We start from the raw sequence: 26214 nt of genomic DNA on the forward strand, positions 1-26214 counted from the left end.
GCTATCAGTCACTACAAAGATGTTTTCTCTCGTGCCATGGCTTGCCTGACTTGCTTATTCAGCTGGATGGCTTCTGGTCGCTGGTCAGGATCGACAGCCAGCATGTCCTGGAGCAGTGTCCTTAGCTCCGTGCTTATGGCTCTATTTACTTTCAGGGGGATGTGGAACTGCAGCCAGGGGTTCTCACGCAGGGCCTCTCCAACAGGCCCTGACAGACATATGCTCCTGTATCGGAAACACACTTTAGTTCAATTCTAAAATATTTCTCATAGGACTGAAGGAACCTTTGCCTGTTAAGAGTTAACAATTAGGTCCTCAAGAACTGTTTTACGGTTTTCTACACTCCTGGCTGGCCAAGGTCTCTTAAGTGGAGGTGTAACTCATGTATCCTACATGTGATTTAGCAACATGAAAGGGAATAGCTTCTTATCGGATTATGGTCTTGGTTAACTGCCTAAGGCTGACCTAAGTGCCTAACTTTCTGACTTTCTTTATACCTTATATGTTAAGAAGCTTCTTCTGACCAATCAGAAATGTATGCTTTATGTATGAACATTTTGCTCATCAAAGTGAGTGAGAGACAAGGTTAACAGAAATTAGCCACGGCAGTAAATGACAGCATATTTTTCGGTTCTTAAATGGTCTCTACCTGGCACACCTGCAGTGCAAACTGACACACACTGCTTAGAGAAACAGCTACTCTATTACTAATATTAATGAAACGTTTCTTATTCTATGGAACAAAAACAAACAGTAAAACGAAAACACAGATCTCTTAGCTTCCTATTTCATGAACCAGATGACTGAATGACCAAGCCTAACTAGTAGCCAGAACCCCAGTTAACCCTCCGTAACACAAAGTTTAACCACACGACAGGAACTCTTTCAAACTGAGTGAAAATCATGAATGGATCCATAACTTTACATCAATTTACTATGTTGTGCCAATACCTGCATTTACATTTAGAACGAATGATGTCATAGAACCAGCATCACACCAGTTCCAGGTGTCTCCAAGGAGACAACAGAACTTCAGTTGTGTTTGCTAAAATACACACTTTGAAACATACTGTAACACTTAGTTAACATGTCTGGTTTAGTTGAAGAATCGGCTAAGGTAAGTTTCAGGGTTTAATGGTGGGATGGCACCTGTGCTTTTTTCCCCCAACCGCTAGAATATGATTCGCACCAAACCCAAAAGAAATACTGCACACTTCAGGAACTTCATCAACCTAGCAACTGTAAAATAAGCTTACAAACAACTGAATTGAAATGCCAAAAAGTTCGGAGAAAGGCACAAACTATGTTTACTTGGGGTTTCCAAAATTAAACTAAAACTGTAATGCTAAACAATCATGCTGCCAATGGACAGAGAAATATCATGTTTTTTGAATAATGTATTATTTGTTATATAGGAACCCAGTATAAGGGAATCCCTTGCGATCCTGTCTGCAGAGATAAAGGTAAGTATTTTTTTCTCTTTAGCTCTGTCACTCCAAGAAATATAATGAACATAAATATATTTGCCAATCTTTTCATAGTAATCCAAACAACTCTGCGTGTATCTGACATTTGTAATATTTATCTACCGCAGTATAACTCTTCTGGCAAGGCGATTGCTATTGTACCTTGAAAGAAAACTGATTGGAAATGTCATGTACTCTATGGTTTCTATTGATGTCAAGTGGCAAATGTTGACTGGTGATGTTATGTGAATCTTAGGAAATGGTCATTTTTCAATCGAGTCTATGTTTCTCAGAATTTGAGACAGAGAGGTCAATCTCTGCAATCCGAGCTGAGGGCATTTCTTGGAATGGAAAGGTAAGAGCAACGTGTTCTTTGATATTCTCTTAAGACTCTTCGCCAGATTTTACGATGAAAAATGTAAATAATAATAACAAACATTATTTTATATAGTGCCTTGAAAGGTGGCTTCTTTACAGAATGACAGAACCAACTACAATAAATAACACACAAGATATGCATGATGACAATACACAGTTAGAGGAGACAGTAGATGGTCATTGTCAGTGCATTCTGAAGGTAGTTTTCCAATTTTTTGGAACAGGGTAAAAGAGGCCACCTCTACTAGAATCTTTGTCCTAACCAAAAATGTAACAAAGTATAATAATAATATTAAAAATAATAATAATAAACTTTATTTATAGAGTACCTTTCATACAAATAGTGCTTTGGTGCTTTAAAAAGCAAGCGTAAAAATAAAATATTAAAATTGAGAGATATACTTTCAGTTGTAAAGGAAAATACAGCAATACAGTAAAGCAACATACATGTCAATTAAATAAATACAAATTAGGAAAGTCGTAATAAAATAAGAACAATTAAAGAGAACTAAAACAAGAAACATAAATAGAAAGAACAAAGAACCACTTTAACTAAAAGCAACATTTTCAAATGTTTTTTAAAACAATGTACCGAGCTTGACTGCCTAATAAAAAGTGGAAGTGAGTTTCATAATTTAGAAGCATAAAAACAAAAAGCAGCCTCTCCACTCTTTCTGCATTTCACATGTGGTATTTGCAGTAGGCCAGTATGTGCAGATCTCAGGTCACGTATAGGAACATATGAAGACAGACATTCAGTAAGGTACAGACGTGCTAGGTCGCTTAAAGCTTTAAAAACAAGTAAAAGAACTTTCAAATTTATCCTAGATAATACAGGTGACCAGTGAAGTTTTTTCAAAACAGGAATGATATTCTCTTTCTTGTATTTGTTAGGATCTGTGCTACTGCATTTCGAACAAGTAGTAAGAGATTTATTGTTTTCTTGGGAAGCCCACAAAACAGAGCATTATAATCATATCCACATCAATGTGAGCAATGGAGAAGTCAAATTAACGTGTCTAAATATCATCTAGTTCTATCCCAGGGAAGAGGGCTGTTGCCTACACAGACGACAAGACACAAAACGCTCAACTGTGCAAAACACGCATAAGGACATCAGTCAGGAGGAACAAGGTAAAGTGTTTTTACTTCTTCACCATGGTCATGTAGTTTCACTCCAAGCACTGTCATATGAAATAACTGTGGAAACGACCTCCCCAACATTTTGGGTTGTTGCATTTTGCTTCAATGAATTTTAACCTTTTCTTTTAGACATTAAGAGGAAGGACACATTCACCCTTGGTAGAGATTCAGTTGTTCTATGAGATGTCAAGGTGAGAATTAACCACCTCAGGCATAAGTCAATCCACATGACTGAAAAAGGGGCAATGAACAGGATATGGGGATTTTGCTAGTTATTAAGTACAATAATCATCATTTCATGATCTAAGACTACTGAAGTATAAGCTGTGTCCCTGACTGATTAATTAGCAAATTCATCTTTGTAGAGTGCAGCTCCTATCTATTCAGTGGCATTTCCTTAAAACAACTGTATTCCCACATTCTGAATATGGAGTGAGATCATGTAAGAATGTTGGACTTGTAATAACTAATTGAAGGATAATAATAATAATCAACGAAAGTGCTTAAAAGTATCAACAAATGCCTTCAAAGTACTTGACACGTACTTTGCTTTCAAAAGTGAAACATAATTAATGCTTACGTAAGATTTCTCTTGACTTCTCAGGAGTATACTAACTCCAAGGACAAGTAACATCACAAACCATTATTTAAGTGCTGATGTTGGAGCTGCAATACTACTACCAAGACAAAAAATGATACAGGTAACACTGCTTTCAGATTTCTAAGAATTGCTAAAATAGTATGTTTACAGAGCATTCAGAGTCTCATAGAGAAAATAAGTTGAGAATATGACAAGTTCCTACCATCTCAAACACTGCCAATCTAGAACAAAAAGAAAGTACTTGAACGCCTGCAGTAATCGAACACAAACCAGAACATATCAGTGCATGACAATGAAATGTAGTCACAAAATGATTCTACCCTTTCAAGTCCCAAAAAGGACCGAGGAACTTACCGGAGGCGATACCTGGATTTCAAACAGAGTACAATGTAGCCACTGTAGGGGAGAAGATCACAGAGAGCTCTTCTCAGATTGCTCAGAGTCAGCCCCAGCACCCTGTCCTGACTGAAGCAGACAAAGTGGTCAAACAGGTAGGTAGAAATGAGTAAGGAACAGAGAGTATGGTTATTCTTGCATTGTTTTGTTCGTCTGTCAAAGAAAAGAGTGCTTCTGACTTTTGTCAATATTCATCTTTATTTTAGGAGAAGAACAAACGGTGGTATCACACTTTGCTCAAGTGTATGATGCCATGTGTGTACAGCAGACATCACCAAAGGAACAGGAGACACCTGAGTAGAGAACAAGAATATGAAAAGACTGATGAAAAAAAGCACCAGGAGAAATCCATTGAATATGCACAATCTCGTCCAGTATTTCAATGAAAAGTTTCAGTGTTGTTTTTAGTGTCGTCGTATTGCATACATTTAAAACAATGTGTCTTGTTTAATGAACAATTTCATTTACTTTAGTAAAAAGTGTTGTTTACTGTAGTCCTAGCATGGATGCAATTGTTAGAAAAAACGGGAATGAAAAACTGAATGTTTAATACAACATGGGTTTGTGTTAACCCACACACCTAAGTGAAATGTTTGATTACGTTTACAAGACATAACACATAGTTCAGTTGAGTGTGAAAGGGAACAACAGAGAAAGTCACAAACAAAACATTTGTGAAGGACTTGATGAATGTTTTTTCTTTAGAAATGACAAAAAATAAAGAATTTTTCAACAAGATGTCTTTCTATAGCGAGTTTCATTTGAGATAGTCTTTTCTTAGAAGTGCAAGAGTGGTATTCCCTACAACTTATTCCCCAATTTGATCATTCTCAGAAATTAGGAGACGGAAACCACACCTACTGTAATATTAGACCTTGTAACAAGGCAACTAGGTTTCAATGGCTTAAAAGGTGCAGAAAGAGGCTCATGTATAATGACCTCCAGTGTCCCACAGGTTTCCCAAATCATTTCTTAGACTATGGAAAAAGAGGAAATAAAGTGTCTACAGAAAGCGTATACCCCCTTGAACTTTGTTCAGTTTGTTGCGCCAGTGCCAGAGTTTCATGCAATTAAATGAGGACCTCTTTCTCACACCACATATGTTATACTTTCAATGGGAAAAAAGGAAATATTACAATTGTATACATTTTCACCCACATGTTAATATTTGGTAGAAGCCCTTTTCACAGCAATTTCAGCTGTGAGTCTGTTGGTAATGGGCTCCACCACCTCTGCACCAACAAGATTTGATAATATTTGAGAATTTCAGAAGTCTGTCTGGTTTAGCTGAAGAATCAGCTAAGGTAAGTTTCAGGAAGAGCATCTGATTTCTTTCAATAAAGCAGAACAGAGAAAAAACACACAATACAAAATCATGAGAATTTGTATCCATATGACACTTTGACTCGAATACTTTTATCAGACCTACACAGAGTATATACTGTACACACTTTTTCAGCCCAGGTTTATACATTTGATACATTTGGAACTGCCATTTGTAGGTGTTTTTGTGTCTTAGCTCAACACTGTGAAACCTGTAGTTTCAAACATGGAGGATGAAGACATGAAGACATATATTGTACCTCTGACCGGCCTACCTTCCAGGAGGTGAAAGATGAAACTTTTCCTTTATCGTCAACTCAGTGAATGTCTTTAAACTTTCGAAAACTGTAACAAAGAATAAGTTAAAAAACTTATTTTCATTGGACCCACAGAAAAGTCAAAGTTGTCCATAGAAATGCCCGTCTAAATCAGAAATCTACAGCACAAAGGCAGTGGCCTTTCGGGACATAAGAATGAAATCAGACTTTACTCAGACGAATTGCCCTTGGTCACGGACATCTTGCTATCAGTCACTACAAAGATGTTTTCTCTCGTGCCATGGCTTGCCTGACTTGCTTCTTCAGCTGGATGGCTTCTGGTCGCTGGTCAGGATCGACAGCCAGCATGTCCTGGAGCAGTGTCCTTAGCTCCGTGCTTATGGCTCTATTTACTTTCAGGGGGATGTGGAACTGCAGCCAGGGGTTCTCACGCAGGGCCTCTCCAACAGGCCCTGACAGACATATGCTCCTGTATCGGAAACACACTTTAGTTCAATTCTAAAATATTTCTCATAGGACTGAAGGAACCTTTGCCTGTTAAGAGTTAACAATTAGGTCCTCAAGAACTGTTTTACGGTTTTCTACACTCCTGGCTGGCCAAGGTCTCTTAAGTGGAGGTGTAAATCATGTATCCTACATGTGATTTAGCAACATGAAAGGGAATAGCTTCTTATCGGATTATGGTCTTGGTTAACTGCCTAAGGCTGACCTAAGTGCCTAACTTTCTGACTTTCTTTATACCTTATATGTTAAGAAGCTTCTTCTGACCAATCAGAAATGTATGCTTTATGTATGAACATTTTGCTCATCAAAGTGAGTGAGAGACAAGGTTAACAGAAATTAGCCACGGCAGTAAATGACAGCATATTTTTGGGTTCTTAAATGGTCTCTACCTGGCACACCTGCAGTGCAAACTGACACACACTGCTTAGAGAAACAGCTACTCTATTACTAATATTAATGAAACGTTTCTTATTCTATGGAACAAAAACAAACAGTAAAACTAAAACACAGATCTCTTAGCTTCCTATTTCATGAACCAGATGACTGAATGACCAAGCCTAACTAGTAGCCAGAACCCCAGTTAACCCTCCGTAACACAAAGTCTAACCACACGACAGGAACTCTTTCAAACTGAGTGAAAATCATAAATGGATCCATAACTTTACATCAATTTACTATGTTGTGCCAATACCTGCATTTACATTTAGAACGAATGATGTCATAGAACCAGCATCACACCAGTTCCAGGTGTCTCCAAGGAGACAACAGAACTTCAGTTGTGTTTGCTAAAATACACACTTTGAAACATACTGTAACACTTAGTTAACATGTCTGGTTTAGTTGAAGAATCGGCTAAGGTAAGTTTCAGGGTTTAATGGTGGGATGGCACCTGTGCTTTTTTCCCCCAACCGCTAGAATATGATTCGCACCAAACCCAAAAGAAATACTGCACAGTTCAGGAACTTCATCAACCTAGCAACTGTAAAATAAGCTTACAAACAACTGAATTGAAATGCCAAAAAGTTCGGAGAAAGGCACAAACTATGTTTACTTGGGGTTTCCAAAATTAAAGCTAACTAAAACTGTAATGCTAAACAATCATGCTGCCAATGGACAGAGAAATATCATGTTTTTTGAATAATGTATTATTTGTTATATAGGAACCCAGTATAAGGGAATCCCTTGCGATCCTGTCTGCAGAGATAAAGGTAAGTATTTTTTTCTCTTTAGCTCTGTCACTCCAAGAAATATAATGAACATAAATATATTTGCCAATCTTTTCATAGTAATCCAAACAACTCTGCGTGTATCTGACATTTGTAATATTTATCTACCGCAGTATAACTCTTCTGGCAAGGCGATTGCTATTGTACCTTGAAAGAAAACTGATTGGAAATGTCATGTACTCTATGGTTTCTATTGATGTCAAGTGGCAAATGTTGACTGGTGATGTTATGTGAATCTTAGGAAATGGTCATTTTTCAATCGAGTCTATGTTTCTCAGAATTTGAGACAGAGAGGTCAATCTCTGCAATCCGAGCTGAGGGCATTTCTTGGAATGGAAAGGTAAGAGCAACGTGTTCTTTAATATTCTCTTAAGACTCTTCGCCAGATTTTACGATGAAAAATGTAAATAATAATAACAAACATTATTTTATATAGTGCCTTGAAAGGTGGCTTCTTTACAGAATGACAGAACCAACTACAATAAATAACACACAAGATATGCATGATGACAATACACAGTTAGAGGAGACAGTAGATGGTCATTGTCAGTGCATTCTGAAGGTAGTTTTCCAATTTTTTGGAACAGGGTAAAAGAGGCCACCTCTACTAGAATCTTTGTCCTAACCAAAAATGTAACAAAGTATAATAATAATATTAAAAATAATAATAATAAACTTTATTTATAGAGCACCTTTCATACAAATAGTGCTTTGGTGCTTTAAAAAGCAAGCGTAAAAATAAAATATTAAAATTGAGAGATATACTTTCAGTTGTAAAGGAAAATACAGCAATACAGTAAAGCAACATACATGTCAATTAAATAAATACAAATTAGGAAAGTCGTAATAAAATAAGAACAATTAAAGAGAACTAAAACAAGAAACATAAATAGAAAGAACAAAGAACCACTTTAACTAAAAGCAACATTTTCAAATGTTTTTTAAAACAATGTACCGAGCTTGACTGCCTAATAAAAAAAAAAAGTGGAAGTGAGTTTCATAATTTAGAAGCATAAAAACAAAAAGCAGCCTCTCCACTCTTTCTGCATTTCACATGTGGTATTTGCAGTAGGCCAGTATGTGCAGATCTCAGGTCACGTATAGGAACATATGAAGACAGACATTCAGTAAGGTACAGACGTGCTAGGTCGCTTAAAGCTTTAAAAACAAGTAAAAGAACTTTCAAATTTATCCTAGATAATACAGGTGACCAGTGAAGTTTTTTCAAAACAGGAATGATATTCTCTTTCTTGTATTTGTTAGGATCTGTGCTACTGCATTTCGAACAAGTAGTAAGGGATTTTTTGTTTTCTTGGGAAGCCCACAAAACAGAGCATTATAATCATATCCACATCAATGTGAGCAATGGAGAAGTCAAATTAACGTGTCTAAATATCATCTAGTTCTATCCCAGGGAAGAGGGCTGTTGCCTACACAGACGACAAGACACAAAACGCTCAACTGTGCAAAACACGCATAAGGACATCAGTCAGGAGGAACAAGGTAAAGTGTTTTTACTTCTTCACCATGGTCATGTAGTTTCACTCCAAGCACTGTCATATGAAATAACTGTGGAAACGACCTCCCCAACATTTTGGGTTGTTGCATTTTGCTTCAATGAATTTTAACCTTTTCTTTTAGACATTAAGAGGAAGGACACATTCACCCTTGGTAGAGATTCAGTTGTTCTATGAGATGTCAAGGTGAGAATTAACCACCTCAGGCATAAGTCAATCCACATGACTGAAAAAGGGGCAATGAACAGGATATGGGGATTTTGCTAGTTATTAAGTACAATAATCATCATTTCATGATCTAAGACTACTGAAGTATAAGCTGTGTCCCTGACTGATTAATTAGCAAATTCATCTTTGTAGAGTGCAGCTCCTATCTATTCAGTGGCATTTCCTTAAAACAACTGTATTCCCACATTCTGAATATGGAGTGAGATCATGTAAGAATGTTGGACTTGTAATAACTAATTGAAGGATAATAATAATCAACGAAAGTGCTTAAAAGTATCAACAAATGCCTTCAAAGTACTTGACACGTACTTTGCTTTCAAAAGTGAAACATAATTAATGCTTACGTAAGATTTCTCTTGACTTCTCAGGAGTATACTAACTCCAAGGACAAGTAACATCACAAACCATTATTTAAGTGCTGATGTTGGAGCTGCAATACTACTACCAAGACAAAAAATGATACAGGTAACACTGCTTTCAGATTTCTGAGAATTGCTAAAATAGTATGTTTACAGAGCATTCAGAGTCTCATAGAGAAAATGAGTTGAGAATATGACAAGTTCCTACCATCTCAAACACTGCCAATCTAGAACAAAAAGAAAGTACTTGAACGCCTGCAGTAATCGAACACAAACCAGAACATATCAGTGCATGACAATGAAATGTAGTCACAAAATGATTCTACCCTTTCAAGTCCCAAAAAGGACCGAGGAACTTACCGGAGGCGATACCTGGATTTCAAACAGAGTACAATGTAGCCACTGTAGGGGAGAAGATCACAGAGAGCTCTTCTCAGATTGCTCAGAGTCAGCCCCAGCACCCTGTCCTGACTGAAGCAGACAAAGTGGTCAAACAGGTAGGTAGAAATGAGTAAGGAACAGAGAGTATGGTTATTCTTGCATTGTTTGTTCGTCTGTCAAAGAAAAGAGTGCTTCTGACTTTTGTCAATATTCATCTTTATTTTAGGAGAAGAACAAACGGTGGTATCACACTTTGCTCAAGTGTATGATGCCATGTGTGTACAGCAGACATCACCAAAGGAACAGGAGACACCTGAGTAGAGAACAAGAATATGAAAAGACTGATGAAAAAAAGCACCAGGAGAAATCCATTGAATATGCACAATCTCGTCCAGTATTTCAATGAAAAGTTTCAGTGTTGTTTTTAGTGTCGTCGTATTGCATACATTTAAAACAATGTGTCTTGTTTAATGAACAATTTCATTTACTTTAGTAAAAAGTGTTGTTTACTGTAGTCCTAGCATGGATGCAATTGTTAGAAAAAACGGGAATGAAAAACTGAATGTTTAATACAACATGGGTTTGTGTTAACCCACACACCTAAGTGAAATGTTTGATTACGTTTACAAGACATAACACATAGTTCAGTTGAGTGTGAAAGGGAACAACAGAGAAAGTCACAAACAAAACATTTGTGAAGGACTTGATGAATGTTTTTTCTTTAGAAATTACAAAAAATAAAGAATTTTTCAACAAGATGTCTTTCTATAGCGAGTTTCATTTGAGATAGTCTTTTCTTAGAAGTGCAAGAGTGGTATTCCCTACAACTTATTCCCCAATTTGATCATTCTCAGAAATTAGGAGACGGAAACCACACCTACTGTAATATTAGACCTTGTAACAAGGCAACTAGGTTTCAATGGCTTAAAAGGTGCAGAAAGAGGCTCATGTATAATGACCTCCAGTGTCCCACAGGTTTCCCAAATCATTTCTTAGACTATGGAAAAAGAGGAAATAAAGTGTCTACAGAAAGCGTATACCCCCTTGAATTTTGTTCAGTTTGTTGCGCCAGTGCCAGAGTTTCATGCAATTAAATGAGGACCTCTTTCTCACACCACATATGTTATACTTTCAATGGGAAAAAAGGAAATATTACAATTGTATACATTTTCACCCACATGTTAATATTTGGTAGAAGCCCTTTTCACAGCAATTTCAGCTGTGAGTCTGTTGGTAATGGGCTCCACCACCTCTGCACCAACAAGATTTGATAATATTTGAGAATTTCAGAAGTCTGTCTGGTTTAGCTGAAGAATCAGCTAAGGTAAGTTTCAGGAAGAGCATCTGATTTCTTTCAATAAAGCAGAACAGAGAAAAAACACACAATACAAAATCATGAGAATTTGTATCCATATGACACTTTGACTCGAATACTTTTATCAGACCTACACAGAGTATATACTGTACACACTTTTTCAGCCCAGGTTTATACATTTGATACATTTGGAACTGCCATTTGTAGGTGTTTTTGTGTCTTAGCTCAACACTGTGAAACCTGTAGTTACAAACATGGAGGATGAAGACATGAAGACATATATTGTACCTCTGACCGGCCTACCTTCCAAGAGGTGAAAGATGAAACTTTTCCTTTATCGTCAACTCAGTGAATGTCTTTAAACTTTCGAAAACTGTAACAAAGAATAAGTTAAAAAACTTATTTTCATTGGACCCACAGAAAAGTCAAAGTTGTCCATAGAAATGCCCGTCTAAATCAGAAATCTACAGCACAAAGGCAGTGGCCTTTCGGGACATAAGAATGAAATCAGACTTTACTCAGACGAATTGCCCTTGGTCACGGACATCTTGCTATCAGTCACTACAAAGATGTTTTCTCTCGTGCCATGGCTTGCCTGACTTGCTTCTTCAGCTGGATGGCTTCTGGTCGCTGGTCAGGATCGACAGCCAGCATGTCCTGGAGCAGTGTCCTTAGCTCCGTGCTTATGGCTCTATTTACTTTCAGGGGGATGTGGAACTGCAGCCAGGGGTTCTCACGCAGGGCCTCTCCAACAGGCCCTGACAGACATATGCTCCTGTATCGGAAACACACTTTAGTTCAATTCTAAAATATTTCTCATAGGACTGAAGGAACCTTTGCCTGTTAAGAGTTAACAATTAGGTCCTCAAGAACTGTTTTACGGTTTTCTACACTCCTGGCTGGCCAAGGTCTCTTAAGTGGAGGTGTAACTCATGTATCCTACATGTGATTTAGCAACATGAAAGGGAATAGCTTCTTATCGGATTATGGTCTTGGTTAACTGCCTAAGGCTGACCTAAGTGCCTAACTTTCTGACTTTCTTTATACCTTATATGTTAAGAAGCTTCTTCTGACCAATCAGAAATGTATGCTTTATGTATGAACATTTTGCTCATCAAAGTGAGTGAGAGACAAGGTTAACAGAAATTAGCCACGGCAGTAAATGACAGCATATTTTTGGGTTCTTAAATGGTCTCTACCTGGCACACCTGCAGTGCAAACTGACACACACTGCTTAGAGAAACAGCTACTCTATTACTAATATTAATGAAACGTTTCTTATTCTATGGAACAAAAACAAACAGTAAAACTAAAACAGAGATCTCTTAGCTTCCTATTTCATGAACCAGATGACTGAATGACCAAGCCTAACTAGTAGCCAGAACCCCAGTTAACCCTCCGTAACACAAAGTTTAACCACACGACAGGAACTCTTTCAAACTGAGTGAAAATCATAAATGGATCCATAACTTTACATCAATTTACTATGTTGTGCCAATACCTGCATTTACATTTAGAACGAATGATGTCATAGAACCAGCATCACACCAGTTCCAGGTGTCTCCAAGGAGACAACAGAACTTCGGTTGTGTTTGCTAAAATACACACTTTGAAACATACTGTAACACTTAGTTAACATGTCTGGTTTAGTTGAAGAATCGGCTAAGGTAAGTTTCAGGGTTTAATGGTGGGATGGCACCTGTGCTTTTTTCCCCCAACCGCTAGAATATGATTCGCACCAAACCCAAAAGAAATACTGCACAGTTCAGGAACTTCATCAACCTAGCAACTGTAAAATAAGCTTACAAACAACTGAATTGAAATGCCAAAAAGTTCGGAGAAAGGCACAAACTATGTTTACTTGGGGTTTCCAAAATTAAAGCTAACTAAAACTGTAATGATAAACAATCATGCTGCCAATGGACAGAGATATATCATGTTTTTTGAATAATGTATTATTTGTTATATAGGAACCCAGTATAAGGGAATCCCTTGCGATCCTGTCTGCAGAGATAAAGGTAAGTATTTTTTTCTCTTTAGCTCTGTCACTCCAAGAAATATAATGAACATAAATATATTTGCCAATCTTTTCATAGTAATCCAAACAACTCTGCGTGTATCTGACATTTGTAATATTTATCTACCGCAGTATAACTCTTCTGGCAAGGCGATTGCTATTGTACCTTGAAAGAAAACTGATTGGAAATGTCATGTACTCTATGGTTTCTATTGATGTCAAGTGGCAAATGTTGACTGGTGATGTTATGTGAATCTTAGGAAATGGTCATTTTTCAATCGAGTCTATGTTTCTCAGAATTTGAGACAGAGAGGTCAATCTCTGCAATCCGAGCTGAGGGCATTTCTTGGAATGGAAAGGTAAGAGCAACGTGTTCTTTGATATTCTCTTAAGACTCTTCGCCAGATTTTACGATGAAAAATGTAAATAATAACAAACATTATTTTATATAGTGCCTTGAAAGGTGGCTTCTTTACAGAATGACAGAACCAACTACAATAAATAACACACAAGATACGCATGATGACAATACACAGTTAGAGGAGACAGTAGATGGTCATTGTCAGTGCATTCTGAAGGTAGTTTTCCAATTTTTTGGAACAGGGTAAAAGAGGCCACCTCTACTAGAATCTTTGTCCTAACCAAAAATGTAACAAAGTATAATAATAATATTAAAAATAATAATAATAAACTTTATTTATAGAGCACCTTTCATACAAATAGTGCTTTGGTGCTTTAAAAAGCAAGCGTAAAAATAAAATATTAAAATTGAGAGATATACTTTCAGTTGTAAAGGAAAATACAGCAATACAGTAAAGCAACATACATGTCAATTAAATAAATACAAATTAGGAAAGTCGTAATAAAATAAGAACAATTAAAGAGAACTAAAACAAGAAACATAAATAGAAAGAACAAAGAACCACTTTAACTAAAAGCAACATTTTCAAATGTTTTTTAAAACAATGTACCGAGCTTGACTGCCTAATAAAAAGTGGAAGTGAGTTTCATAATTTAGAAGCATAAAAACAAAAAGCAGCCTCTCCACTCTTTCTGCATTTCACATGTGGTATTTGCAGTAGGCCAGTATGTGCAGATCTCAGGTCACGTATAGGAACATATGAAGAGAGACATTCAGTAAGGTACAGACGTGCTAGGTCGCTTAAAGCTTTAAAACCAAGTAAAAGAACTTTCAAATTTATCCTAGATAATACAGGTGACCAGTGAAGTTTTTTCAAAACAGGAATGATATTCTCTTTCTTGTATTTGTTAGGATCTGTGCTACTGCATTTCGAACAAGTAGTAAGGGATTTATTGTTTTCTTGGGAAGCCCACAAAACAGAGCATTATAATCATATCCACATCAATGTGAGCAATGGAGAAGTCAAATTAACGTGTCTAAATATCATCTAGTTCTATCCCAGGGAAGAGGGCTGTTGCCTACACAGACGACAAGACACAAAACGCTCAACTGTGCAAAACACGCATAAGGACATCAGTCAGGAGGAACAAGGTAAAGTGTTTTTACTTCTTCACCATGGTCATGTAGTTTCACTCCAAGCACTGTCATATGAAATAACTGTGGAAACGACCTCCCCAACATTTTGGGTTGTTGCATTTTGCTTCAATGAATTTTAACCTTTTCTTTTAGACATTAAGAGGAAGGACACATTCACCCTTGGTAGAGATTCAGTTGTTCTATGAGATGTCAAGGTGAGAATTAACCACCTCAGGCATAAGTCAATCCACATGACTGATAAAGGGGCAATGAACAGGATATGGGGATTTTGCTAGTTATAAAGTACAATAATCATCATTTCATGATCTAAGACTACTGAAGTATAAGCTGTGTCCCTGACTGATTAATTAGCAAATTCATCTTTGTAGAGTGCAGCTACTATCTATTCAGTGGCATTTCCTTAAAACAACTGTATTCCCACATTCTGAATATGGAGTGAGATCATGTAAGAATGTTGGACTTGTAATAACTAATTGAAGGATAATAATAATAATCAACGAAAGTGCTTAAAAGTATCAACAAATGCCTTCAAAGTACTTGACACGTACTTTGCTTTCAAAAGTGAAACATAATTAATGCTTACGTAAGATTTCTCTTGACTTCTCAGGAGTATACTAACTCCAAGGACAAGTAACATCACAAACCATTATTTAAGTGCTGATGTTGGAGCTGCAATACTACTACCAAGACAAAAAATGATACAGGTAACACTGCTTTCAGATTTCTAAGAATTGCTAAAATAGTATGTTTACAGAGCATTCAGAGTCTCATAGAGAAAATAAGTTGAGAATATGACAAGTTCCTACCATCTCAAACACTGCCAATCTAGAACAAAAAGAAAGTACTTGAACGCCTGCAGTAATCGAACACAAACCAGAACATATCAGTGCATGACAATGAAATGTAGTCACAAAATGATTCTACCCTTTCAAGTCCCAAAAAGGACCGAGGAACTTACGGGAGGCGATACCTGGATTTCAAACAGAGTACAATGTAGCCACTGTAGGGGAGAAGATCACAGAGAGCTCTTCTCAGATTGCTCAGAGTCAGCCCCAGCACCCTGTCCTGACTGAAGCAGACAAAGTGGTCAAACAGGTAGGTAGAAATGAGTAAGGAACAGAGAGTATGGTTATTCTTGCATTGTTTGTTCGTCTGTCAAAGAAAAGAGTGCTTCTGACTTTTGTCAATATTCATCTTTATTTTAGGAGAAGAACAAACGGTGGTATCACACTTTGCTCAAGTGTATGATGCCATGTGTGTACAGCAGACATCACCAAAGGAACAGGAGACACCTGAGTAGAGAACAAGAATATGAAAAGACTGATGAAAAAAAGCACCAGGAGAAATCCATTGAATATGCACAATCTCGTCCAGTATTTCAATGAAAAGTTTCAGTGTTGTTTTTAGTGTCGTCGTATTGCATACATTTAAAACAATGTGTCTTGTTTAATGAACAATTTCATTTACTTTAGTAAAAAGTGTTGTTTACTGTAGTCCTAGCATGGATGCAATTGTTAGAAAAAACGGGAATGAAAAACTGAATGTTTAATACAACATGGGTTTGTGTTAACCCACACACCTAAGTGAAATGTTTGATTACGTTTACAAGACATAACACATAGTTCAGTTGAGTGTGAAAGGGAACAACAGAGAAAGTCACAAACAAAACATTTGTGAAGGACTTGATGAATGTTTTTTCTTTAGAAATTACAAAAAATAAAGAATTTTTCAACAAGATGTCTTTCTATAGCGAGTTTCATTTGAGATAGTCTTTTCTTAGAAGTGAAAGAGTGGTATTCCCTACAACTTATTCCCCAATTTGATCATTCTCAGAAATTAGGAGACGGAAACCACACCTACTGTAATATTAGACCTTGTAACAAGGCAACTAGGTTTCAATGGCTTAAAAGGTGCAGAAAGAGGCTCATGTATAATGACCTCCAGTGTCCCACAGGTTTCCCAAATCATTTCTTAGACTATGGAAAAAGAGGAAATAAAGTGTCTACAGAAAGCGTATACCCCCTTGAACTTTGTTCAGTTTGTTGCGCCAGTGCCAGAGTTTCATGCAATTAAATGAGGACCTCTTTCTCACACCACATATGTTATACTTTCAATGGGAAAAAAGGAAATATTACAATTGTATACATTTTCACCCACATGTTAATATTTGGTAGAAGCCCTTTTCACAGCAATTTCAGCTGTGAGTCTGTTGGTAATGGGCTCCACCACCTCTGCACCAACAAGATTTGATAATATTTGAGAATTTCAGAAGTCTGTCTGGTTTAGCTGAAGAATCAGCTAAGGTAAGTTTCAGGAAGAGCATCTGATTTCTTTCAATAAAGCAGAACAGAGAAAAAACACACAATACAAAATCATGAGAATTTGTATCCATATGACACTTTGACTCGAATACTTTTATCAGACCTACACAGAGTATATACTGTACACACTTTTTCAGCCCAGGTTTATACATTTGATACATTTGGAACTGCCATTTGTAGGTGTTTTTGTGTCTTAGCTCAACACTGTGAAACCTGTAGTTACAAACATGGAGGATGAAGACATGAAGAAATATATTGTACCTCTGACCGGCCTACCTTCGAAGAGGTGAAAGATGAAACTTTTCCTTTATCGTCAACTCAGTGAATGTCTTTAAACTTTCGAAAACTGTAACAAAGAATAAGTTAAAAAACTTATTTTCATTGGACCCACAGAAAAGTCAAAGTTGTCCATAGAAATGCCCGTCTAAATCAGAAATCTACAGCACAAAGGCAGTGGCCTTTCGGGACATAAGAATGAAATCAGACTTTACTCAGACGAATTGCCCTTGGTCACGGACATCTTGCTATCAGTCACTACAAAGATGTTTTCTCTCGTGCCATGGCTTGCCTGACTTGCTTCTTCAGCTGGATGGCTTCTGGTCGCTGGTCAGGATCGACAGCCAGCATGTCCTGGAGCAGTGTCCTTAGCTCCGTGCTTATGGCTCTATTTACTTTCAGGGGGATGTGGAACTGCAGCCAGGGGTTCTCATGCAGGGCCTCTCCAACAGGCCCTGACAGACATATGCTCCTGTATCGGAAACACACTTTAGTTCAATTCTAAAATATTTCTCATAGGACTGAAGGAACCTTTGCCTGTTAAGAGTTAACAATTAGGTCCTCAAGAACTGTTTTACGGTTTTCTACACTCCTGGCTGGCCAAGGTCTCTTAAGTGGAGGTGTAACTCATGTATCCTACATGTGATTTAGCAACATGAAAGGGAATAGCTTCTTATCGGATTATGGCCTTGGTTAACTGCCTAAGGCTCACCTAAGTGCCTAACTTTCTGACTTTCTTTATACCTTATATGTTAAGAAGCTTCTTCTGACCAATCAGAAATGTATGCTTTATGTATGAACATTTTGCTCATCAAAGTGAGTGAGAGACAAGGTTAACAGAAATTAGCCACGGCAGTAAATGACAGCATATTTTTGGGTTCTTAAATGGTCTCTACCTGGCACACCTGCAGTGCAAACTGACACACACTGCTTAGAGAAACAGCTACTCTATTACTAATATTAATGAAACGTTTCTTATTCTATGGAACAAAAACAAACAGTAAAACTAAAACACAGATCTCTTAGCTTCCTATTTCATGAACCAGATGACTGAATGACCAAGCCTAACTAGTAGCCAGAACCCCAGTTAACCCTCCGTAACACAAAGTTTAACCACACGACAGGAACTCTTTCAAACTGAGTGAAAATCATAAATGGATCCATAACTTTACATCAATTTACTATGTTGTGCCAATACCTGCATTTACATTTAGAACGAATGATGTCATAGAACCAGCATCACACCAGTTCCAGGTGTCTCCAAGGAGACAACAGAACTTCAGTTGTGTTTGCTAAAATACACACTTTGAAACATACTGTAACACTTAGTTAACATGTCTGGTTTAGTTGAAGAATCGGCTAAGGTAAGTTTCAGGGTTTAATGGTGGGATGGCACCTGTGCTTTTTTCCCCCAACCGCTAGAATATGATTCGCACCAAACCCAAAAGAAATACTGCACAGTTCAGGAACTTCATCAACCTAGCAACTGTAAAATAAGCTTACAAACAACTGAATTGAAATGCCAAAAAGTTCGGAGAAAGGCACAAACTATGTTTACTTGGGGTTTCCAAAATTAAAGCTAACTAAAACTGTAATGATAAACAATCATGCTGCCAATGGACAGAGATATATCATGTTTTTTGAATAATGTATTATTTGTTATATAGGAACCCAGTATAAGGGAATCCCTTGCGATCCTGTCTGCAGAGATAAAGGTAAGTATTTTTTTCTCTTTAGCTCTGTCACTCCAAGAAATATAATGAACATAAATATATTTGCCAATCTTTTCATAGTAATCCAAACAACTCTGCGTGTATCTGACATTTGTAATATTTATCTACCGCAGTATAACTCTTCTGGCAAGGCGATTGCTATTGTACCTTGAAAGAAAACTGATTGGAAATGTCATGTACTCTATGGTTTCTATTGATGTCAAGTGGCAAATGTTGACTGGTGATGTTATGTGAATCTTAGGAAATGGTCATTTTTCAATCGAGTCTATGTTTCTCAGAATTTGAGACAGAGAGGTCAATCTCTGCAATCCGAGCTGAGGGCATTTCTTGGAATGGAAAGGTAAGAGCAACGTGTTCTTTGATATTCTCTTAAGACTCTTCGCCAGATTTTACGATGAAAAATGTAAATAATAATAACAAACATTATTTTATATAGTGCCTTGAAAGGTGGCTTCTTTACAGAATGACAGAACCAACTACAATAAATAACACACAAGATACGCATGATGACAATACACAGTTAGAGGAGACAGTAGATGGTCATTGTCAGTGCATTCTGAAGGTAGTTTTCCAATTTTTTGGAACAGGGTAAAAGAGGCCACCTCTACTAGAATCTTTGTCCTAACCAAAAATGTAACAAAGTATAATAATAATATTAAAAATAATAATAATAAACTTTATTTATAGAGCACCTTTCATACAAATAGTGCTTTGGTGCTTTAAAAAGCAAGCGTAAAAATAAAATATTAAAATTGAGAGATATACTTTCAGTTGTAAAGGAAAATACAGCAATACAGTAAAGCAACATACATGTCAATTAAATAAATACAAATTAGGAAAGTCGTAATAAAATAAGAACAATTAAAGAGAACTAAAACAAGAAACATAAATAGAAAGAACAAAGAACCACTTTAACTAAAAGCAACATTTTCAAATGTTTTTTAAAACAATGTACCGAGCTTGACTGCCTAATAAAAAGTGGAAGTGAGTTTCATAATTTAGAAGCATAAAAACAAAAAGCAGCCTCTCCACTCTTTCTGCATTTCACATGTGGTATTTGCAGTAGGCCAGTATGTGCAGATCTCAGGTCACGTATAGGAACATATGAAGACAGACATTCAGTAAGGTACAGACGTGCTAGGTCGCTTAAAGCTTTAAAAACAAGTAAAAGAACTTTCAAATTTATCCTAGATAATACAGGTGACCAGTGAAGTTTTTTCAAAACAGGAATGATATTCTCTTTCTTGTATTTGTTAGGATCTGTGCTACTGCATTTCGAACAAGTAGTAAGGGATTTATTGTTTTCTTGGGAAGCCCACAAAACAGAGCATTATAATCATATCCACATCAATGTGAGCAATGGAGAAGTCAAATTAACGTGTCTAAATATCATCTAGTTCTATCCCAGGGAAGAGGGCTGTTGCCTACACAGACGACAAGACACAAAACGCTCAACTGTGCAAAACACGCATAAGGACATCAGTCAGGAGGAACAAGGTAAAGTGTTTTTACTTCTTCACCATGGTCATGTAGTTTCACTCCAAGCACTGTCATATGAAATAACTGTGGAAACGACCTCCCCAACATTTTGGGTTGTTGCATTTTGCTTCAATGAATTTTAACCTTTTCTTTTAGACATTAAGAGGAAGGACACATTCACCCTTGGTAGAGATTCAGTTGTTCTATGAGATGTCAAGGTGAGAATTAACCACCTCAGGCATAAGTCAATCCACATGACTGATAAAGGGGCAATGAACAGGATATGGGGATTTTGCTAGTTATAAAGTACAATAATCATCATTTCATGATCTAAGACTACTGAAGTATAAGCTGTGTCCCTGACTGATTAATTAGCAAATTCATCTTTGTAGAGTGCAGCTACTATCTATTCAGTGGCATTTCCTTAAAACAACTGTATTCCCACATTCTGAATATGGAGTGAGATCATGTAAGAATGTTGGACTTGTAATAACTAATTGAAGGATAATAATAATAATCAACGAAAGTGCTTAAAAGTATCAACAAATGCCTTCAAAGTACTTGACACGTACTTTGCTTTCAAAAGTGAAACATAATTAATGCTTACGTAAGATTTCTCTTGACTTCTCAGGAGTATACTAACTCCAAGGACAAGTAACATCACAAACCATTATTTAAGTGCTGATGTTGGAGCTGCAATACTACTACCAAGACAAAAAATGATACAGGTAACACTGCTTTCAGATTTCTAAGAATTGCTAAAATAGTATGTTTACAGAGCATTCAGAGTCTCATAGAGAAAATAAGTTGAGAATATGACAAGTTCCTACCATCTCAAACACTGCCAATCTAGAACAAAAAGAAAGTACTTGAACGCCTGCAGTAATCGAACACAAACCAGAACATATCAGTGCATGACAATGAAATGTAGTCACAAAATGATTCTACCCTTTCAAGTCCCAAAAAGGACCGAGGAACTTACGGGAGGCGATACCTGGATTTCAAACAGAGTACAATGTAGCCACTGTAGGGGAGAAGATCACAGAGAGCTCTTCTCAGATTGCTCAGAGTCAGCCCCAGCACCCTGTCCTGACTGAAGCAGACAAAGTGGTCAAACAGGTAGGTAGAAATGAGTAAGGAACAGAGAGTATGGTTATTCTTGCATTGTTTGTTCGTCTGTCAAAGAAAAGAGTGCTTCTGACTTTTGTCAATATTCATCTTTATTTTAGGAGAAGAACAAACGGTGGTATCACACTTTGCTCAAGTGTATGATGCCATGTGTGTACAGCAGACATCACCAAAGGAACAGGAGACACCTGAGTAGAGAACAAGAATATGAAAAGACTGATGAAAAAAAGCACCAGGAGAAATCCATTGAATATGCACAATCTCGTCCAGTATTTCAATGAAAAGTTTCAGTGTTGTTTTTAGTGTCGTCGTATTGCATACATTTAAAACAATGTGTCTTGTTTAATGAACAATTTCATTTACTTTAGTAAAAAGTGTTGTTTACTGTAGTCCTAGCATGGATGCAATTGTTAGAAAAAACGGGAATGAAAAACTGAATGTTTAATACAACATGGGTTTGTGTTAACCCACACACCTAAGTGAAATGTTTGATTACGTTTACAAGACATAACACATAGTTCAGTTGAGTGTGAAAGGGAACAACAGAGAAAGTCACAAACAAAACATTTGTGAAGGACTTGATGAATGTTTTTTCTTTAGAAATTACAAAAAATAAAGAATTTTTCAACAAGATGTCTTTCTATAGCGAGTTTCATTTGAGATAGTCTTTTCTTAGAAGTGAAAGAGTGGTATTCCCTACAACTTATTCCCCAATTTGATCATTCTCAGAAATTAGGAGACGGAAACCACACCTACTGTAATATTAGACCTTGTAACAAGGCAACTAGGTTTCAATGGCTTAAAAGGTGCAGAAAGAGGCTCATGTATAATGACCTCCAGTGTCCCACAGGTTTCCCAAATCATTTCTTAGACTATGGAAAAAGAGGAAATAAAGTGTCTACAGAAAGCGTATACCCCCTTGAACTTTGTTCAGTTTGTTGCGCCAGTGCCAGAGTTTCATGCAATTAAATGAGGACCTCTTTCTCACACCACATATGTTATACTTTCAATGGGAAAAAAGGAAATATTACAATTGTATACATTTTCACCCACATGTTAATATTTGGTAGAAGCCCTTTTCACAGCAATTTCAGCTGTGAGTCTGTTGGTAATGGGCTCCACCACCTCTGCACCAACAAGATTTGATAATATTTGAGAATTTCAGAAGTCTGTCTGGTTTAGCTGAAGAATCAGCTAAGGTAAGTTTCAGGAAGAGCATCTGATTTCTTTCAATAAAGCAGAACAGAGAAAAAACACACAATACAAAATCATGAGAATTTGTATCCATATGACACTTTGACTCGAATACTTTTATCAGACCTACACAGAGTATATACTGTACACACTTTTTCAGCCCAGGTTTATACATTTGATACATTTGGAACTGCCATTTGTAGGTGTTTTTGTGTCTTAGCTCAACACTGTGAAACCTGTAGTTACAAACATGGAGGATGAAGACATGAAGAAATATATTGTACCTCTGACCGGCCTACCTTCGAAGAGGTGAAAGATGAAACTTTTCCTTTATCGTCAACTCAGTGAATGTCTTTAAACTTTCGAAAACTGTAACAAAGAATAAGTTAAAAAACTTATTTTCATTGGACCCACAGAAAAGTCAAAGTTGTCCATAGAAATGCCCGTCTAAATCAGAAATCTACAGCACAAAGGCAGTGGCCTTTCGGGACATAAGAATGAAATCAGACTTTACTCAGACGAATTGCCCTTGGTCACGGACATCTTGCTATCAGTCACTACAAAGATGTTTTCTCTCGTGCCATGGCTTGCCTGACTTGCTTCTTCAGCTGGATGGCTTCTGGTCGCTGGTCAGGATCGACAGCCAGCATGTCCTGGAGCAGTGTCCTTAGCTCCGTGCTTATGGCTCTATTTACTTTCAGGGGGATGTGGAACTGCAGCCAGGGGTTCTCATGCAGGGCCTCTCCAACAGGCCCTGACAGACATATGCTCCTGTATCGGAAACACACTTTAGTTCAATTCTAAAATATTTCTCATAGGACTGAAGGAACCTTTGCCTGTTAAGAGTTAACAATTAGGTCCTCAAGAACTGTTTTACGGTTTTCTACACTCCTGGCTGGCCAAGGTCTCTTAAGTGGAGGTGTAACTCATGTATCCTACATGTGATTTAGCAACATGAAAGGGAATAGCTTCTTATCGGATTATGGCCTTGGTTAACTGCCTAAGGCTGACCTAAGTGCCTAACTTTCTGACTTTCTTTATACCTTATATGTTAAGAAGCTTCTTCTGACCAATCAGAAATGTATGCTTTATGTATGAACATTTTGCTCATCAAAGTGAGTGAGAGACAAGGTTAACAGAAATTAGCCACGGCAGTAAATGACAGCATATTTTTGGGTTCTTAAATGGTCTCTACCTGGCACACCTGCAGTGCAAACTGACACACACTGCTTAGAGAAACAGCTACTCTATTACTAATATTAATGAAACGTTTCTTATTCTATGGAACAAAAACAAACAGTAAAACTAAAACACAGATCTCTTAGCTTCCTATTTCATGAACCAGATGACTGAATGACCAAGCCTAACTAGTAGCCAGAACCCCAGTTAACCCTCCGTAACACAAAGTTTAACCACACGACAGGAACTCTTTCAAACTGAGTGAAAATCATAAATGGATCCATAACTTTACATCAATTTACTATGTTGTGCCAATACCTGCATTTACATTTAGAACGAATGATGTCATAGAACCAGCATCACACCAGTTCCAGGTGTCTCCAAGGAGACAACAGAACTTCAGTTGTGTTTGCTAAAATACACACTTTGAAACATACTGTAACACTTAGTTAACATGTCTGGTTTAGTTGAAGAATCGGCTAAGGTAAGTTTCAGGGTTTAATGGTGGGATGGCACCTGTGCTTTTTTCCCCCAACCGCTAGAATATGATTCGCACCAAACCCAAAAGAAATACTGCACAGTTCAGGAACTTCATCAACCTAGCAACTGTAAAATAAGCTTACAAACAACTGAATTGAAATGCCAAAAAGTTCGGAGAAAGGCACAAACTATGTTTACTTGGGGTTTCCAAAATTAAAGCTAACTAAAACTGTAATGATAAACAATCATGCTGCCAATGGACAGAGATATATCATGTTTTTTGAATAATGTATTATTTGTTATATAGGAACCCAGTATAAGGGAATCCCTTGCGATCCTGTCTGCAGAGATAAAGGTAAGTATTTTTTTCTCTTTAGCTCTGTCACTCCAAGAAATATAATGAACATAAATATATTTGCCAATCTTTTCATAGTAATCCAAACAACTCTGCGTGTATCTGACATTTGTAATATTTATCTACCGCAGTATAACTCTTCTGGCAAGGCGATTGCTATTGTACCTTGAAAGAAAACTGATTGGAAATGTCATGTACTCTATGGTTTCTATTGATGTCAAGTGGCAAATGTTGACTGGTGATGTTATGTGAATCTTAGGAAATGGTCATTTTTCAATCGAGTCTATGTTTCTCAGAATTTGAGACAGAGAGGTCAATCTCTGCAATCCGAGCTGAGGGCATTTCTTGGAATGGAAAGGTAAGAGCAACGTGTTCTTTGATATTCTCTTAAGACTCTTCGCCAGATTTTACGATGAAAAATGTAAATAATAATAACAAACATTATTTTATATAGTGCCTTGAAAGGTGGCTTCTTTACAGAATGACAGAACCAACTACAATAAATAACACACAAGATACGCATGATGACAATACACAGTTAGAGGAGACAGTAGATGGTCATTGTCAGTGCATTCTGAAGGTAGTTTTCCAATTTTTTGGAACAGGGTAAAAGAGGCCACCTCTACTAGAATCTTTGTCCTAACCAAAAATGTAACAAAGTATAATAATAATATTAAAAATAATAATAATAAACTTTATTTATAGAGCACCTTTCATACAAATAGTGCTTTGGTGCTTTAAAAAGCAAGCGTAAAAATAAAATATTAAAATTGAGAGATATACTTTCAGTTGTAAAGGAAAATACAGCAATACAGTAAAGCAACATACATGTCAATTAAATAAATACAAATTAGGAAAGTCGTAATAAAATAAGAACAATTAAAGAGAACTAAAACAAGAAACATAAATAGAAAGAACAAAGAACCACTTTAACTAAAAGCAACATTTTCAAATGTTTTTTAAAACAATGTACCGAGCTTGACTGCCTAATAAAAAGTGGAAGTGAGTTTCATAATTTAGAAGCATAAAAACAAAAAGCAGCCTCTCCACTCTTTCTGCATTTCACATGTGGTATTTGCAGTAGGCCAGTATGTGCAGATCTCAGGTCACGTATAGGAACATATGAAGACAGACATTCAGTAAGGTACAGACGTGCTAGGTCGCTTAAAGCTTTAAAAACAAGTAAAAGAACTTTCAAATTTATCCTAGATAATACAGGTGACCAGTGAAGTTTTTTCAAAACAGGAATGATATTCTCTTTCTTGTATTTGTTAGGATCTGTGCTACTGCATTTCGAACAAGTAGTAAGGGATTTATTGTTTTCTTGGGAAGCCCACAAAACAGAGCATTATAATCATATCCACATCAATGTGAGCAATGGAGAAGTCAAATTAACGTGTCTAAATATCATCTAGTTC

The sequence above is a fragment of the Lepisosteus platostomus genome, unplaced genomic scaffold (assembly GCF_059453375.1).
Source record: "Lepisosteus platostomus isolate fLepPlt1 unplaced genomic scaffold, fLepPlt1.hap1 Scaffold_90_H1, whole genome shotgun sequence".
Taxonomy (NCBI): domain Eukaryota; kingdom Metazoa; phylum Chordata; class Actinopteri; order Semionotiformes; family Lepisosteidae; genus Lepisosteus; species Lepisosteus platostomus.